The sequence below is a fragment of the Somniosus microcephalus genome, chromosome 7 (genome assembly GCF_052327205.1).
Source record: "Somniosus microcephalus isolate GS21.2 chromosome 7, FLI_Smic_1.0, whole genome shotgun sequence".
Taxonomy (NCBI): domain Eukaryota; kingdom Metazoa; phylum Chordata; class Chondrichthyes; order Squaliformes; family Somniosidae; genus Somniosus; species Somniosus microcephalus.
The window spans coordinates 244247455-244265315 of NC_140993.1; the positions used below are offsets into that span (position 1 = coordinate 244247455).

General features: G+C 46.0%; 1 long non-coding RNA gene across 1 annotated transcript in view; it reads right to left on the reverse strand.

The window, feature by feature from the left end:
• Nucleotides 1-6578: 6578 nt before the first annotated feature.
• Nucleotides 6579-17861, reverse strand: part of LOC147115201 (uncharacterized) — a 162877-nt gene continuing 151594 nt past the window's right edge. The window contains exon 4 of the long non-coding RNA XR_015079090.1: nt 6579-8682. This is a non-coding gene — a long non-coding RNA (uncharacterized LOC147115201). The remainder of the gene's footprint in view (nt 8683-17861) is intronic.

The window sequence follows — 17861 nt, forward strand, 5'->3', positions numbered from 1 at the left end:
AATATTCAGGGTACAGTTCAATTTGGAACAGCTATAAACATCAGAGTTAATCCAAATTTATAACTGTTGTGTGAATAGGGTTTAATTTAGGCAGCATCCCAGTCTGGTAGATTAGAGATCTTCAGCAATGTTATCTTTGGGAAACTTTCAAAGAAAGGAATGTACATTAAAGAGGGTGTTTTGTATAGGTTACTTGTTGGTGATGGAGACATAAGCAATGTGCATTGTTCCAGAGAATGAGATCAAAAAATGAGCCTCGTTGGACCTGTTACAAACAAGGACTGCCCATTTGTATCATAAGTTCATTTACAATGCCATGGACGTTCATATTGACTGCTGAAAAAAGTAGTAAATAAAAATGGGAGTAGAAGGGGGCATTCCAGAAAGAAACATTTGAGGCACAACCTTCAAAAGACAGGGCAATGAAAATAAATAATGGTGTGTCTCAAAAGACTTTATACTACAGGAATGGTGAAAGAAGGGCTAGGGCCTGTGTTTACCAACATTTTGTGTTTCTCAACAAATGTTCAGCTAATGCTCAATCCTGTCACACGATTATTCATTATTGGGATTCAATCAGGAATTGCCTATAGTGTATCCCTGTCATTACGGATATACAGGTTGACTATCCTTTATCTGAAAACCTTGGGACCAGCTGTGTTTCGGTTTTCGGAAATTTTTGGATTTCAGAAGGTATTATTTCAGACTGGGAAACTCTGAACATTAAATTAATTTGGTAATTAGTATTTGTATTTAATATAAATTTTAAAAGTTCAGGCTACCTCTTGCGACTGTTCCGTGTCTCATTCCCCTTCCTGCTTCTCTGTGCTGCTGCTCTCTCTGTTTACAGCTCCCCCTGCTCCGGGTCTCATTCCCCTTCCTGCTTCTCTGAATTCCTTGACTTAGCGGGGGTCTGGGGCTCGACTGCCGCCGCCAGTTGTGGGAAAGCCGGATATCGGCTGACTCCTACGCTAAGCTGGCCCGCAAATCAGGTCGGGGGGGGAGAAAAGAATATCGGACGGGCCGCTGCAGCTATCGGACGGGCCGTTGTATTGTTGGGTTCACTCTCCCGGTACCTCCTTCACACTGCCCGGCTCGGCCTGCAATCTCCTACCCAGGAGGGAACTCTGTGACCCTCTGCCCTGCTCACAGGGAAAGGCAGAGCTCCCTCAGTCACACTTAACATCGAGAGCGAAGGCCGGCGTGTCGACAATCTGCAGGAATTCTTGTTCTGGGCCCCGGAGGACCACTCCTGTCATGTTTTGCGCCACTCGGGTCATGTCGTGCGCACGACTTACGCTGAACGAAAAAACTTTCGGTTTTCAGAGGTTTTCGGTTTTCGGAAGTTCGGATAAAGGATAGTCTACCTGTATATATAATTTTTTTAATTCGTTTTTGGGATGTGGGCGTCGCTGACAAGGCCTGCATTTAGTGCCCATCCCTAATTGCCCTTGAGAAGATGGTGGTGAGCCGCCTTCTTGAACCGCTGCAGTCCGTGTGGTAATAGATGTATAGGAAGTGATTTTAACTAGCCATAAATACTACACTGCATCAACAAGGAGTTGAGGAAAGTAAGACTGGGAGATGCCAGGCACCACAAGCCTTTGACTCTACTTGAGGATGCCACCCTGGACCCCATTAGGTGCAATAACATCAAAGGGGTAGTGAATTTAGTTGGCGTGGGCCACCGTATTATGCTGAGGTCCCCAGATGGCCATATAGATGCCAACAATCAGCACCTGTCATATCGGAAAGCTAGCAGGTGGAATTGAGCAGCCCTCTCATACTCCTGTGGACCCATTTATTTTCAGAGGCTAAACGCCTGTGTAAAAATAGCATATTAAACATTCGAGCCCAAAGATTTAACCACAGACATTTTTTAAATGACTTTCTATTTGCATAAACACAAGTAAAATATTTGAAAGCTAGTTACACTCTAGTAGATCTCCTGTGGTGCTGTGCACAGTGAGTCCGAGGTTTCACTGTTTTATAGCAATAGGGATGTTTATGCTACCTGACGGATAACATCAGGCACTGACGTTCAGTGACTGAATGTTAAATTCCGTTAAGTGATAGTCTGTGGTTTTTACTGGGATGGGGTTTCGTTGCACTCAGGGGCAGACCTGTGCTATGGCAGATTTGGGGTTTGGATCTTGGGCTTCGGTAGTATTGGAGAATGGTCTTGGGGTTTGGCAGAACTAGGGTGAGGGACCTGGAGTTGGTCCATACTACAGTGGGGTTGCTGGAGTCTGTAATGATATCAGCAAATAGTGATGTTATTTGCCTGTTCGATTATGATGTCTTAATAGCATGATTGCAGGTATTGATTACTTATGCCTGACCAGCAGAGGTCATGTGACCGAGAGAAGCAAGGCAGAGAGTTTTACTTTCACTTTGATTTCTAGCTGCATCACAGATAGAGTGTTCTGTAAAAAGGCTGCTAAAAAGAGTTGAATAGACTTTAGATTAAAACAACTTTCTCTTTCAATAAATGAGTCTTTATTGAACCCAAAAAGAAATCAACACATGATGTCAGAAGTGGCTGAAAGAAAAAAAAAGAAAATCTGAAGTTAGCAACTTGATGGGACAGTGCAAGCAGTTGTGGCAAGTAAGCGAAATCAGCTCTCCATAGATTAGCAAGCCAGAAGAGAACATTGTTGCTTACCATTAGAGAATAGCTAACGAAGTGAAAAAATGGAAGGTTTACACCCACCGGCGACGCTTCAATTGTCAGGTAATGTGGCTGAAAATTGGAGAAGGTTCAAACAACATTTAGAGTTGTATTTATCAGCAATCGGAGCTGAAGAGAAAAGTGATAATGTAAAAGCGTCACTGTTCTTACATGTCGTGGGTGATGAAGCGCTGGAGGTATATAATAACTTCACATTTGCTGTAGATGGAGACAAAATGAAGCTAGATAAAATAATGGAACAGTTTGAGGCCTACTGCATACCTAAACGCAACGTTACGTTTGAGAGGCACAAAATTTTCACATGTGTACAGAAAATCGGCGAGACTATTGATCAGTATGTGACTGAACTGAGAAACCGGAGCAAATCGTGTGAATTTGGGGGACTCTCAGACTCGCTGATAAAAGACAGACTGGTGTGTGGTATTCGAGATAATGGTCTAAGGGAAAGGCTGCTAAGAGAGCAAGATCTAGACCTGGGAAAAGCCATAGCACTGTGTAGGGTTACAGAGACTGTGAAGTTGCAGGCAAAGGAGCTGTTCAGTGACAGTAGCTGCAACGTGGATGCAGTGAGAAAGAACGGATACAAACCGTTTAACAAAGAGAGCGCCAATGTGAAAAAAGAGACGTGGCCAGCAAACGAAAATGAAAGCGACATAGAGGAATTCCATGTAGATGTTGTGTCTGAACACAAAAGAGAAGAAAGAGACTGGATGTTGACACTAAAAGTGAACGATATACACATTCCATTTAAATTGGATACTGGAGCACAAGTTAACGTGATATCAGAGACCGATTTTAAGAGAATTAGACCCAGACCAAAGTTACATGGAATACAAGTCAAAGTGACCGGATACTCAGGTACTGATATACCAGTGAAAGGAAGATGCATTGTCAAAGTAACACACAAGGACAGAGAGCACACGCTAGCATTAATCGTGGTGCCAAAGGATGCGCAAGCCATACTAGGGTTAAAAGCCTGTGAGAGACTGAACCTGGTAAAGAGAGTCCTCGTTGTGGAAAGTGAAAGAGAGACAGCCTATGATGCACTGAATGTTGCGTACACACCGGGTAAGCTCATGTATACAGCAGACACGTTGTCCAGAGCTGTTGACCTAGGAGAGCCCGCAAACACAGTGAAAAGACTGAAGTACAAGGCAAAAGACAGTGGAACTGACTTCGACCAGAGCATGCTTGTATACCGCACAACGCCGCTCGAGTGTGGTATGTCACCAGCCCAACTCCTGATGGGACGTCGGCTAAGGTCAAACCTACCCATCCCGGAGAACCTCCTGAAAACAAAAGAGGGGGAGAAAGTGAGGAAGTTCAAAGAGCAACAGAAAGAAAAGCAAAAGTACTACTATGACAGAGGAACACAAAACCTACCTGAACTCCACACTGGTGACCAAGTAAGGTTGAAAGACAAAACAAACACATGGACTCAGAAGGGAACTGTCCTGAGTGAAGTTCAACCAAGATCATACACCAGACAGATGAGGGTGCTGTTCTGAGAAGAAATCGTCGAGATCTTCTCATGGGACCAGCCACAGCAGGTCAAGAGACTGATACTGGTGAACAACCTGCTCACACAGCTGAGAACCAATCATCTGAGGCAACAACTCAGATTCAAGGACAATCAATCAGAAAATCCTCAAGACACGTGAAGCCTCCTGAGAGACTCATTGAGCAAATTTAAGGACTATTGTTAAAGAAGGAAGTAATGTTATCTTATTCTTTCTTCTAGTTCTAGTGTATTGACATATTTCATGTGAACACACAAAGCAAGGGTAAAAAACCTTGATCATGATAATGATAATGTAAGTTCATTAAGTGTTACAGTTAAAATGCAGATTAATACAAAGAAAACATGTTGTTAGTTAAAAGTAAAATACTTTTGTTTTAAGAAAGGGAGATGTAATGATATCAGCAAATAGTGATGTTATTTGCCTGTTCGATTATGATGTCTTAATAGCATGATTGCAGGTATTGATTACTTATGCCTGACCAGCAGAGGTCATGTGACCGAGAGAAGCAAGGCAGAGAGTTTTACTTTCACTTTGATTTCTAGCTGCATCACAGATAGAGTGTTCTGTAAAAAGGCTGCTAAAAAGAGTTGAATAGACTTTAGATTAAAACAACTTTCTCTTTCAATAAATGAGTCTTTATTGAACCCAAAAAGAAATCAACACAGAGTCCTTTGGGACTTGAATTCCACAACACTGCCTATTATTCTGTGAAAACGATTTAGATGTTTCTTAACTTATGTGCTTAATTTTTTAAATCTCATATCATTTTTAAAGCTGAGAATACATAGCAAGTTCTGGTCAAGGCTTGGAAGCTAAGCAGAGCCAGGCCTGGTTAGTACCTGGAGGGGTGACCATCAGGGAAGACCAGGTGCAGAAGGTCACGGAAGGAGCCCCGAGGAGGGGCGGTTGGTGAGAAGGTCACGGAAGGAGTCCCGGGAGGGGCGGCTGGTGAGCAGGCCCGGGCGTTGGGCTGAAGATTGTCAGACAGGAGGAATGGTGGAAATGGAATGGCGGCGCGCACAGACGCAACGGCTTTGCTCCTCCCAGGACGGTGCTATTTACGTTTAATGTTAATGTTATTTGTACTGGACTCACGGGAGCTTGCAAGATCACATTTCGTTGTTCATGTACTTGTGCATTGTACAATGACAATAAAGTTGAATTATTATTATTATTATTATTATTATTTTTCACCGTAACTCCAATGGGAGTGTGGCAGAAAGGCTGTATAATAGGCATACACATGCAACATAAATTCAGCTACATATTCATAAACATACATTTAAAAAAAAAAATTGATTATTCGCTTATGGGATGTGGCCATCGCTGGCAATGCCAGCATTTATTGCACATCCCTAGTTGCCCTTGAGAAGGTGGTGGTGAGCTGCCTTCTTGAACCGCTGCAGTCCGTGTGGTGATGGTACTCCCAGAGTGCTGTTCGGTCGGGAGTTCCAGGATTTTGACCCAGCGACGATGAAGGATCGGCGATATACTTCTAAGTCAGGATGGTGTGTGACTTGGAGGGGAACTTGGAGGTGGTGGTGTTCCCATGCGTCTGCTGCCTTGGCGAGTTGCTGCAATGTATCTTGTAGATGGTACACACTGCAGCCACGGTACGCCGGTGGTGCAGGGAGTGAATGTTTAAGGTGGTGGATGGGGTGCCAATCAAACGGGCTGCTGTCCTGGATGGTGTCGAGCTTCTTGAGTGTTGTTGGAGCTGCACTCATCCAGGCAAGTGGAGAGTATTCCATCACACTCCTTACTTGTGCCTTGTAGATGGTGGAAAGGCTTTGGGGAGTTAGGAGGTGAGGCACTCGCCGCAGAATACCTAGCCTCTGACGTGCTCTTGTTGCCACAGTATTTATGTGGCTGGTCCAGTTAAGTTTCTGGTTAATGGTGACCCCCAGGATGTTGATGGTGGGGGATTCAGCGATGGTAATGCTAATGAATGTCAAGGGGAGGTGGTTAGACTCTCGCTTGTTGGAGATAGTCATTGCCTGGCACTTCTGTGGCGCGAATGTTACCTGCCACTTATCAGCCCATACACCTAGATTTGTGTATATAAACACAAACCTACACTAATATACACCTGCACAAATATGTACAAAGAGAAAATGGTCTCCTTTGTGATTTGTTCAATAAAAATATTCAGTATATTAAATTCAGTACATGGGATTATATTCTATTGAAAACTCTATTTTTTATTAATTCTCGGGATGTGGGTGTTGTAGGGGGTGGTGTTTTGAGTCAGCTTTGCCTCTGACTGTTTTGAGCAGTTCGAATCGCTCCCACACCCTTTGATTCTGGACTCTGGACTTAAGTACAGGCTGCGATACAAAATTGGAGTAGACAACTGGTTTGGTGCAAGAAAACTGTGTTTATTAGCGTCACAATAAAATTATAACATTGAAAAATTACACTTAGATTACTGGAGTAGTTACAGACATTCAAGAGTACACTTGATTAGGAATGGGGAGCACACGGCACAACGAGGGAAAAATCACATTAATAATCCCCCTGCCCTTGTCCCACCCCCACTATCTAACTAAATTGTGCTAAAAGGGGTCAGGGATCATGCTTACCAACAGGGGTTTCTTGACAGTTCGAATCCTGTCAGTTAAGCCGGTTGCGTTTTTAGGGTTCGCTCTTTGTGTCCTTTGGGGCCTGCCGTCTCCATGTGGTGCTAGTCTTAGAATCTGCGGAGGTTCTTCAGTTTGGTGGAGTCCGCTGATGCGGTTTGGGCGCGGTTGTGGATTTGTCTGGTGAGTACCCACTTTTCTCAGTTAGAAATAGGGAGAATAAAGTTTTTGTTGGGTACTTTAGCTTGTAGAGTGGAAAACTTCGGGTTTTGTTCTTCCGGTGGTGGTCTGGTCGTCGAGTTTTGTTGCGGTTGGGGTTTGGTTGGCGGTCTTCGGTGTTGGCTCGGTCGCGGTGGCCTAGATCATTACCTCTGTAGTAGTAATGATCTGAAGGTATGGTTTACCCAGCCCCTTTTGTTACCGCGGTGCTCATGGTCGGTCCTCGTGTAGGGCTGCGGTTGCGGCCTTGTTGTCTTCGGTCGAGCCTGCCCCACCGTGCCCCCTCGCCGTGATGTTGCGTGAGCCTTCCTGGTGGCTTCTGAATGAAGATGCACCCTTGGTTATCGGTGGGCCTATAGTTATACCATTTTTGAGTTTGCTATCTGCGCACCAAATCAGGGTTAGTTCTTTGTCCGATTTTTGGTGGGCTCGTTAAGGTGATTATAGCCATTCACCTTAACTGATTTTTGGGTGGTTGTCTCGTTGCTAAATGGCTTTTAATGTCCTGGGAGTTTGTTATGTATAATGTTAATCGGTGTCTTCCTGGCTTGGTAGCTAGTTCGAACTGTGAGCGATTATTTATGCATAGTTTTGATGGGCTTTAGGTTTGTGCAAGATTAAGTCTTTTCCTGGGTTGATTTGTTTAAAGTGAAGAATGCGTGTTCTGTCTCCTCCAGTTGTCTGGTTCCGAAATAACAAATCAAAGCTGTCTCCCACAGGCCCAGGCATGTCAAGTTTTGAGTTTTTTGAACCTGACCTCCTGTCTGCAGGGTCCGACTTTAACCTTGCAGTTTTTGCCATAAAGTCCAAAAGCCATTCTCTTCAGGGTTCTCTTATCGATAACTTGTCCTTCAGGGTCCCTTATTAATAACTTGGGAAATGTGGGAATTTTGAGAATCCTACAGTGTTAATGCATTTATTACCCATCCCTAGCTGCCCTGAGTTTGATTTAACTGAATGGTTTGCCAGGCCACTTCAGAGGGCAGTTAAGAGTCAACCACATTGCTGTGGAAGTGGAGTGAAGCCAAACCGTGGAAGGACCGCAGGTTACCTTGAGCTCATCCAAAACTCTGCTGCTCGTGTCCTAACTCGCACCAAGTCCGGTTCGCCCATCACTCCTGCACTTGCTGACTTACATTGGCTTCCGGTCCGGCAATGTCTCAATTTTAAAATTCTCATCATTGTTTTCAAATCCCTCCATAGCCTCGTCCCTCCTTATCTCTGTAACCTCCTCTCACCCTACACCCCCCCCCCCGAGATCTCTGCGCTCCTCCAATTCTGACCTCTTGCACATCCCCAATTTTAATCGCTCCACCATTGGTGGCCATGCCTTCAGCTGCCTAGGCCCCTAAGCTCTGGAATTCCCTCCCTAAATTTCACTGCCTCTCTCCCCTCCTTTAAGATGCTTCTTAAAGCCTACCTCTCTGACCAAGCTTTTAGTCACCTGTCCTAATATCTCCTTATCTGGCTGTGGGTCCTTGTTTGGTAATACTCCTGTGAAGCACCTTGGGATGTTTTACTATGTTAAAGGCGCAATATAAATGCAAATTGTTGTTGCTGTTGGATGACAAGAAGATTGGTCTTGTCTGTGATACTTCGTACGGTCAAATTGCCTGTCAACTGCTATGAAATGTGTCCATTTGAGCAACTACCAGAAGGTGATCAGCACCTGTGGAGGACAAGAAGAGGAGAAATGGAAAAAGGTGAACATTTTCCTTTTGAAAATTATCCTTACAGTTGAGGCATGGAGCAGCACAGGAGAATTTTAAAAAGTTACAATTTTTACAATGCTAGGTGTAATTTTCCATGGTCAGAACCCTTCCAGGGTAAAAGCTGCCAGTGGACTTTGTGCCCACCCCTACCGTGAACATAGGTGCCACATAATATAAGACAACAGACTCCAAACTGGAAGAAGGCCCTGTAATTACAAGTCTTTGACTCCCTTTGAGGAGGCCCCTCTGGACATCCTTGAATATAAGAACAATGGAACATAGGAATATAGGAGCAGGAGGAGGCCATTCAGCCCCTCCAGCCTGCTCCGCCATTCAATAAGATCATGGCTGATCTGCACCTCAAATCCATTACATTGGAGAGGTTTAGGGAGGGAATTCCAGAGCTTAGAGCCTTGGCAGCTGAAGGCACGGCCACCAAAGGTGAAGCGATAAAAAACAAAATGAAAGTGTTGGTTATGGTGACCAATGCATCAGTCACTTGTTTCATACGCCTGTGTGGAGCAAATTGGTGACACTGCAGATGACATTCCTATGCCAACCTGACAGAAGCCAGATTTCCACTGCCAGTGTCGTCCCAATATTGCTGATTGGTTGCAATAAATGGCACACCTCTGCAAATGCCTTCTTGTTCACCTGTAGCCTGCAGAGGCAGTTGCCCTCTGTCATTGCCCAGTACAGTTAATGTCATAATAGCAGGCTGTGGGCAGCCTGGCGCTGATGCTAACTGTTACCTCTGGCATATCTTCTGCCATCTTGTGCCTCTTTCAACATTATAAACCTCCTCTCCACCAATGTTCCCTTCAATTTGTTTTTGGGTGCGCGGCCCATTCAAAATACCGTGCACGTGAGTTTTTTCCTCTTTAGAAACCAGTGAACTGGCTGCGCGGGAGCTGTGGAGCGCTGCCGGGTAGCCACATAGCTTAAAGGGACCATTGCTCTCTACCTCTCTCTGCTCTTTGAGATCGCTTCTTAAAAACCTGCCTCTTTGACGAAGCTTTTGGTCACCTGTCGTAATAGTTCCTTATGTGGCTCGGTGCCGAATTTTGTCTGACAACGCTCCGGTGAAGCACCTTGGGACGTTTTACTACGTTAAAGACACTATGTAAATGCAAGTTGTTGTTGTTGTTTCAAAAGCAACCACTGTGATTAATTTTAAAATGGCCTGCGACCTGGCACAAGACACTCTAGCTTGCCGTTAGATGTCTTGCCATTTCCTAAACTGAAATGAAAGTTTAGAAGAACTCCTTTTCATATCTCTGTTTTTATTTAATGAGCTTCCTGTACTACTAAATCCTTGCAATGAGTCATTTACAGTGAGCTGTGCAGACAATATTCAGCTGTTTTTGTATTAACATAAACATTCTTTGACCTCACCAAAAGAAATAGAAAACACGTACACACACAAAAAAAAAGCACCAAAAAGCAACAGACAACATTTTTTACATAATCCAACAAAAAAACCTTTGGTCCTTTAAGAGCTCCTTTGCACAACTGGCTTCCCAACTGCCCACCTTTTATGTGCGATCATCGTAAAGAACAGGAAAGCATGTTAAAAGGTAATTGATACACCATTTACATAGAACTGAATAAATTCCATTTGAGTGCACTTTAGAGCAGCCTATGAGACTGGCTGCAAAAAGCTTGCATCACAACGTTACGCTGGAGCTCGGTGAGATGGATTCCCACCTTGATTCCCCAGCCCTTGCACGCCGATTCTTCCTGGCTGGAATATCCACCCTGCGGCGGCCTCGAGATTTTGAAGCAAATTCGTTGCTGCTTTATCGGGCCATTCGGTTGCTTCTTCTTCATTTTTGTGAATTCAAGAAATGTGGAATGAAATGCGCAGGTCATTTAAATCAGCTGCCACACCGGTCACATTAACAGTGAGGCTGGCATCATCCTACACAGCTTGCAACTGTTTACTTAGTAAGATAGCAAAATACTGCGGATGCTGGAAATCCGAAATAACAACAGAAAATGCTGGAAAAACTCAGCAGGCCAGGCAACATCCGTGGAGAGAGAAATAGAGTCAACGTTTCAGGTCGAAACCCTTCGTCAGGACTGAAAAAGCACAGGAAATGAAACAGATTAAAAGGCCAGTTTGGGGGCTGGGAAATGGGGATGAGACAACAAAAGAGAAGTGAAGAGACATTAAGAGGTATTCAAAACGAGACGAGATGGTGATAGAACTAGTGGAGACAAAAGACGGCCCTAGATTAGGTGTGAAATGCGCTGGCAGAATGAGAGACAGCTGCCGTGTGGGAGAGAAAAAAAAGGGGGAAGGACACAAAACAAAGGTGTGGATAAAAAATATATGTAAAAATGTAATAGGGGCCGAGGTTATGATCTGAAATTGTTGAACTCGATAACTTATGTTTACTTAGTAACATTAACAGATGAGATCATTGTTGCTGTTATCATCATGAATCATCTCTCAGTTTGATTGTCCATTTTTCCTCTCCGATCCCCCCCGCCCGCCGCCCCCTGCCCCCCACACTCACTGTCTGTGCACAACAGAAAGAATTCTGCATTCTTGAGACTGGTTAGAGATATTCACCCGTTTAAGAAGGTGCTGGAGAGACCGTTTCAATTTTGCTTTAGCACGGACAGAATCAGAAGATTACAGCTGATCCCATTTTTTTGAGGCGAAATAATTTTTATTGATCTCCATTTTATTTAATTTTTTTGCCAATTTTCTCTCCCTTCCTCCCCTGAAGATGTTGACCCTTGCTAGGATAGCTTCACAGTTTACTCAATAAGGCTGAAACAAAACCAGCTAAAACAAGTATTACAAATTATGCTGGGTGCTGGATTTCACTTTTGTTGCTCCAATTTTCTCCTCTAACCCACCTCTCCTTTCCTGAAGGCGTGAACTCATGCCATTATATAACTCTACAAGTACTCTCACCCTTGGCCAAGTAGTCGTTTTTCATTTGCGAGTGAGTGTCGCCAGGCTATTGACCACAATTGCCATCATGGCTGAGCCTGGGTGTACCCTGAGCTAACATCCACACCTGTAGACTTCCAGCAGGGATTGTTGGATAGCAATCTCGAGAGGGGAGCGGAGGTTAATTTCCCCTCTTTAACTAACAACACAAACAACAACTTGCATTTATATAGCACCTTTAACGTAGTAAACGTCTCAATGTGCTTCACAGGCACCTTATCAGACATAATATTAGGACAAGTCACAAAAGCTGGGTCAAAGAGGTAGATTTTAAGGAGCAGCTTAAAGGAGGAGAGAGAGGCGGAGAGATTTAGAGAGGGAACTCCAGAGCTCAGGGCCCAGGCAGCTGAGGGCACGGCCAGCACTGGAGAGGCCGAAGGAAATCAAGGTGGCCAGAAATGGAGGAGTGCAGAGTTTTTAAAGGGTTGTAGGGCTGGAGGAGATTACAGAGGGGCAAGACCATGGAGGGATTTGAACACAAGGTTGAGAATTTTAAGTTTGAGGCGTTGCTCGACCGAGAGCCAATGTAGGCCAGGGAGCACAATGGGTGACCAAGAGGCGGTGGAGTAAATTGCGCCACTTTGCTGAGCTCAGCTAACTTAACTCAAGACTGGAATGGAATTGGAGCATTTCTGGTTCCCAAACAGTCATTCTTGTAGTGTATGTACCCGTCTACCTTTAAGGAAACTATTGTATGTAACCGTTCACCTTTAAGAGAACTACTTTAGGGGTGGCACTACTTGTTGGCTTCTGTATACTGTAATACCGATAGTGACCACACCAGTATATAAGTGTTGTGGCAGGATTGCTGGGGCAGATTCGCCCTGACCTTCGAATAGTAAAGACCTGTTTGTTTGTTACTCCTGAAGTCTGTGTCGTTATTAACCGTACAACCCACAGACTTTACAGTGGCGACGAGTCCGATTGTACCCTGCGGCAAGACTACCAAAGCAACGAAGAGCGTCGAAGAGAGGCAACCGCCCTCATCGTGCTGCTGAAAGAAAACACGAGGCTGCAGCAGGAGGAAGGAGGAAGACTTTAGCAACAAAAGCTTCCATCTGCAACAGGCACTGACTACCCTTCTACCACGGTGCGGAGTGAGCCGATCAGCTGGAAACAAGGCGGCCGCGGAGACTGTGAGTAGGGGAAGGTGTAGAGAATATCCGGAGGATAAGGGCTGTGCACTCGACCACGGTCGAGGGGGAACGGAGCCGGTCAGAAAGTCGGGTCCAACGGCGTCGTGAGACAGTCGGACCTCGATCGGCGGGAAAAGCCGGGCAGCAATCGCAGCCACGAAGCGCTGAGACTGGGAGTAGGCGCGGGAAGAGAAACCCAGCTGCAGCCGGGGAGGGAAACACCGGTCTGCGAGAGGGCTGGGAGGCGAACAGGAACCGTGCGGGTGGGAGAGAGAGACAGAGCCGAGCAAGGGGAGAGAGACTGCGCGAGAGCCAGTCCAGCGGCTGAGCTGTTCTCCACCAACGGGATACCCAGAGCCGGTAGAACCGAACGTGCGGGAGAGAGAGCGACAGAGCCGGGTACGGAGAGAGAGACTGCGCGAGAGCCAGTCCAGCGGCTGAACTGTCCTCCGTTAACGGGGTGTACCCAGCGCCAGTAGAGCCGTGCGGGCGGGAGGAAAAGACAGAGCCGAGTAAGGGGAGCTGTGCGAGAGCCAGCCCAGCGGCTGAACCTGTCCGCTGTGGGGAAAGCGTACCCCTTCCACCAGGAAGAAACGCGGGAAGCCGCCATTAGGCGGAGGAGACGACAGAAGCGGGAAACCGCCATTGAAGTGGGCGGGGAGAGAAAGGAAGAGCGGGAAACCGCCATTTTCGCAGGAAAACCGCCATCTTAACTGACATACCGCCATTGAAGTGGGCGGGGAGAGAAGGAAAGAGCGGGAAACCGCCGATTTCGCGGGAAAACCGCCATCTTAGAAATAAACAAATAAATAAGAATACTTAAAGAAATACTTGTGTTGTACCCAAGGAAAGGAAGATGCCTAAGCGGGCGGACATCAACGAGTTCAATTCGGAGATAGAAGACTGGGCCACGTACGTAGAACGTATTGAGATACATTGTAAGGCTAACAAAATAGCTAAGGATGAAAAAGCTTTAACCTTACTTAACATGATGGGTGCGAAAACATTCGGGTTGTTGAAGCATCTTCTCTCACCAGCTAAACCGGCAGATCAGACTTTCGATGATATGGTAGCAGTGCTGAAGGATCACTTGAACCCCACACCGTTGATGCTGGCTGAACGATTCAAATTCTACGCAAGAACGCAGAGGAAAGACGAAAGCAATGCGGAATACTTGGTCGAACTGCGTAGGCTAGCGAAATACTGCCAGTTCGGAGGGAATCTGACAGAGGCACTGCGTGACAAGTTCGTATGCGGATTGTCCAAAGAAGGAACGCAGAAGCGACTACTGGAAGAAAATGACCTCACACTGGACAGGGCTGTTCTCATAGCTGCATCGCACGAAGCCGCAGCGAAAGGAACGGCGGAAATGCAGCTAAAGGCGGCGGCACTAGGGGTGGACCAAATTACTTCGAGCACAATAAAATGCTACCGTTGTGGGAAGACAACACACGACCAGAATCAATGCTGGTTTAAAAACCAAGAGTGTAGGAAATGTGGCAAGATCGGGCACATAGCTAAGGTATGCCGGTCAGGAGCAACACACAACAATAAGGAGTCACCACAAAAATGGTACGGGAAGGTGCAAGAGGTGACTAAGAAGAGTCTGAGGGAACAGATGTCGGTCTCACACTCCAAATGCAAAGGACTGGACAGTCTGAGAATTCACAACGTGAGCAATGAAGCTGACCGACAAACTATCTGGACAACGCTACAGATTGCAAAGGTCCAAGTAAAAATGGAAGTGGACACCGGATCGGCGTTGACGGTCATGAATAAGCATGACTATAAAAAAAATTTCAAGCATATTCCACTACGGGATACGGAACTAGTACTACAGACATACACGGGGCACAAAGTATTCCCCATCGGAAAGATAGAAGTCAAGGTGAGATACAAGGATAAAGATCATCACCGGTTGGACCTGTATGTATTGCCTGAGGGAGGACCACCACTTCTGGGACGGGAGTGGATCCGAAAAATAAAGTTGGACTGGCAGTCACTAAACACCATGACGGTGGATTCCGGAAAAGAGGATGTCAAACCTGAACGGTTGTCCAGAATATTGGACGAAGCTAAGGAGGTATTCCAGCAAGGACTGGGAACACTGCGAGGAATTAAAGCAAAGGTTAAGATTGCAGAAAATGCAAGCCCAAAGTTTTTTAAGGCCAGATCGGTACCTTACGCAATACGACCAGCTGTGGAGGCAGAACTGGAAGAACTTGAACGATCAGGGGTTCTGTCAAAAGTGGACTGGAGTGAGTGGGCCACGCCCATTGTTCCCGTCATGAAGTCCTCACCAAGTAATAAGCCAGGGGGACCGGGGAAGGTCCGTATCTGCGGAGATTTCAAGATCACTGTGAATCCGGTGCTTCACACGGTACAATACCCGCTTCCGCGGATTGAAGATATCTTTGCTTCGTTGGGGGGAGGGAAGCATTTCACGAAAATAGATCTGGCTCAAGCATATCTACAGATGGAAGTCGAGGAAGAGTCACGCCAGTACCTCACCATCAACACTCACAGAGGCTTGTATCGCTACAATAGACTGGTCTTTGGGGTAGCTTCGGCGCCAGCAATTTGGCAGAGGGCCATGGAACAGGTGTTACAAGGAATTCCAAGCACGCAGTGCTACTTAGATGACATTTTAATCACGGGAAAAGATGAGGAAGAACACCTCACGAATTTGAAACTGGTACTCACCAGGTTGAAGGAGTATGGCCTTCGGGTTAATCGCAAGAAGTGTGAGTTCTTCCAAAAACGGATCTCATACTGCGGTCATGTCATTGACCGAGAGGGGCTGCATAAGTCACCTGAAAAGATAGAAGCGGTCGTGAAGGCCCCCGCTCCAGGAAACGTATCACAGTTAAGATCATTCTTGGGGTTGATTAATTACTATCACAAGTTTCTGCCAAATTTATCCACGGTGCTGCATCCGCTGAATGACCTGTTGCGGAAAGAAACACCATGGAAGTGGAGTGAAGAATGCAAAAAGGCTTTTCGCAGAAGCAAGGAGTTGATTACCTCTGAAGAAGTGTTGGCTCATTTCAACCCAGCATTACCCTTTCGTCTAGCTTGCGATGCTTCCCCGTACGGAATTGGGGCAGTACTCTCGCACAGGCTACCAAATGGCTCGGAAAGGCCAGTGGCTTTCGCGTCCCGATCATTGACACCCGCAGAGCGAAATTATGCCCAAATAGATAGGGAGGCCCTTAGTCTTGTGTGGGGCGTGAAGAAATTCAACCATTACCTACAATGTAAAAAGTTCACATTGCTGACAGACCACCAGCCGTTGGTGTCCATATTCAACCCAAATAAGGCCGTTTCCACCATGACAGCACAAAGGTTACAAAGGTGGTCCGTGTTACTTGGGGCACACCAATACGAAATTGAGTACAAAAGGTCTAAACAGCATGGAAATGCTGATGGGTTGTCCCGCTTGCCATTGCCGATGGTAGAAGAAGCGAGTATAGTGGACCCAGTAGAGTTGTTCCACTCATCCATAGTGGAGTGTCTACCGATAACAAACTCAATGATTGAGAATGAGACAAGGAATGACCCGACTCTTTCACGAGTCTATGATGTAACGGTGGAGGGATGGCCAGCACAGAGCGAACCAACACTGCAAGCATTTGCACAGAGGAAAGAACAACTGTCAGTGTGTCGAGGAACCCTGATGTGTGGATCTAGAGTGGTGATTCCACCCAAACTCCAAAAGAAAGTGCTAAAGGAGCTGCACGAAGGACATCTGGGTGGAGTAAAGATGAAGAATCTAGCAAGAGCGTTTATGTGGTGGCCAGGCATTGATGGAGACATAGAGGAGATCACGAAGAACTGCCTAGGATGTCAGAGGGTTCAGAACGCGCCACCCCAGGCTCCTCTGCATCCATGGGAGTGGCCCTCATCGCCTTGGCAAAGAGTACACATCGACTTTGCTGGTCCATTTATGGACTCGATGTTTCTAATAGCGGTGGATGCCCACTCCAAGTGGCCGGAAGTAATTAAGATGACCACCACCACGACGGAAAAAACCATCACAGTGTTAAGGACTATGTTTGCTCGGAATGGCCTGCCGGAACAGATCTGTTCTGATAATGGACCACAATTTGTGTCCGAAGAATTCAAGAAGTTCTTAAAGAGCAATGGGGTTAAACATTACACGTCAGCCCCATACCATCCCGCCTCCAATGGATTGGCTGAAAGGTTTGTCCAGACCTTCAAGAAGGCTGTAAAGGCCATGAGTAATGAAAACATAAGTCTACAACATAAGGTGGATAGCTTTTTGTTGGCATACCGAAATGCAACACATGCGGTCACAAATCAAACTCCCGCAATGATGTTTTGTAATAGACGCCTAAGATGCCGGCTGGATTTACTAAAACCAAACGTCAGAAGAGACGTAGAGAACCGGCAATTCCAGGGCATGAACGACAGGGTCACTAGATCTTTCCAGATCGGTCAACGAGTTTTGGCCCGGGACTACCGTACTGAGAAATGGCAGCCTGGAACTATTGGGAAAAGGCTGGGGCCGTTGATGTACACCGTGGACACTGGAGACAATATAATAAGGCGTCATGTTGACCAAATCATAGGGTCCGCCACAAATGGGCAACCGACTTCACCACTTTCTCCGGGTAAGGTTGAGACTGAGATACCCAGAACACCTACTTCCGATCTAGTGATACTGGAGTCAGCTGAACCTGACACGGCTTTTCAAGCCGAATCAAACTTGCCAGAAGCACCTCCTAGCCCGCCTGAAATGACGACACCACTGCGGCGTTATCCGGACAGAATCCGGAAACCCCCAGAAAGACTGAATCTATGAACTGTCTTACATAAACCTGTATATATGTTAGAATGTATGTTCACTATGGACTTAGTATGTTGAAAGCTAAAAAGGGAGGATTGTAGTGTATGTACCCGTCTACCTTTAAGGAAACTATTGTATGTAACCGTTCACCTTTAAGAGAACTACTTTAGGGGTGGCACTACTTGTTGGCTTCTGTATACTGTAATACCGATAGTGACCACA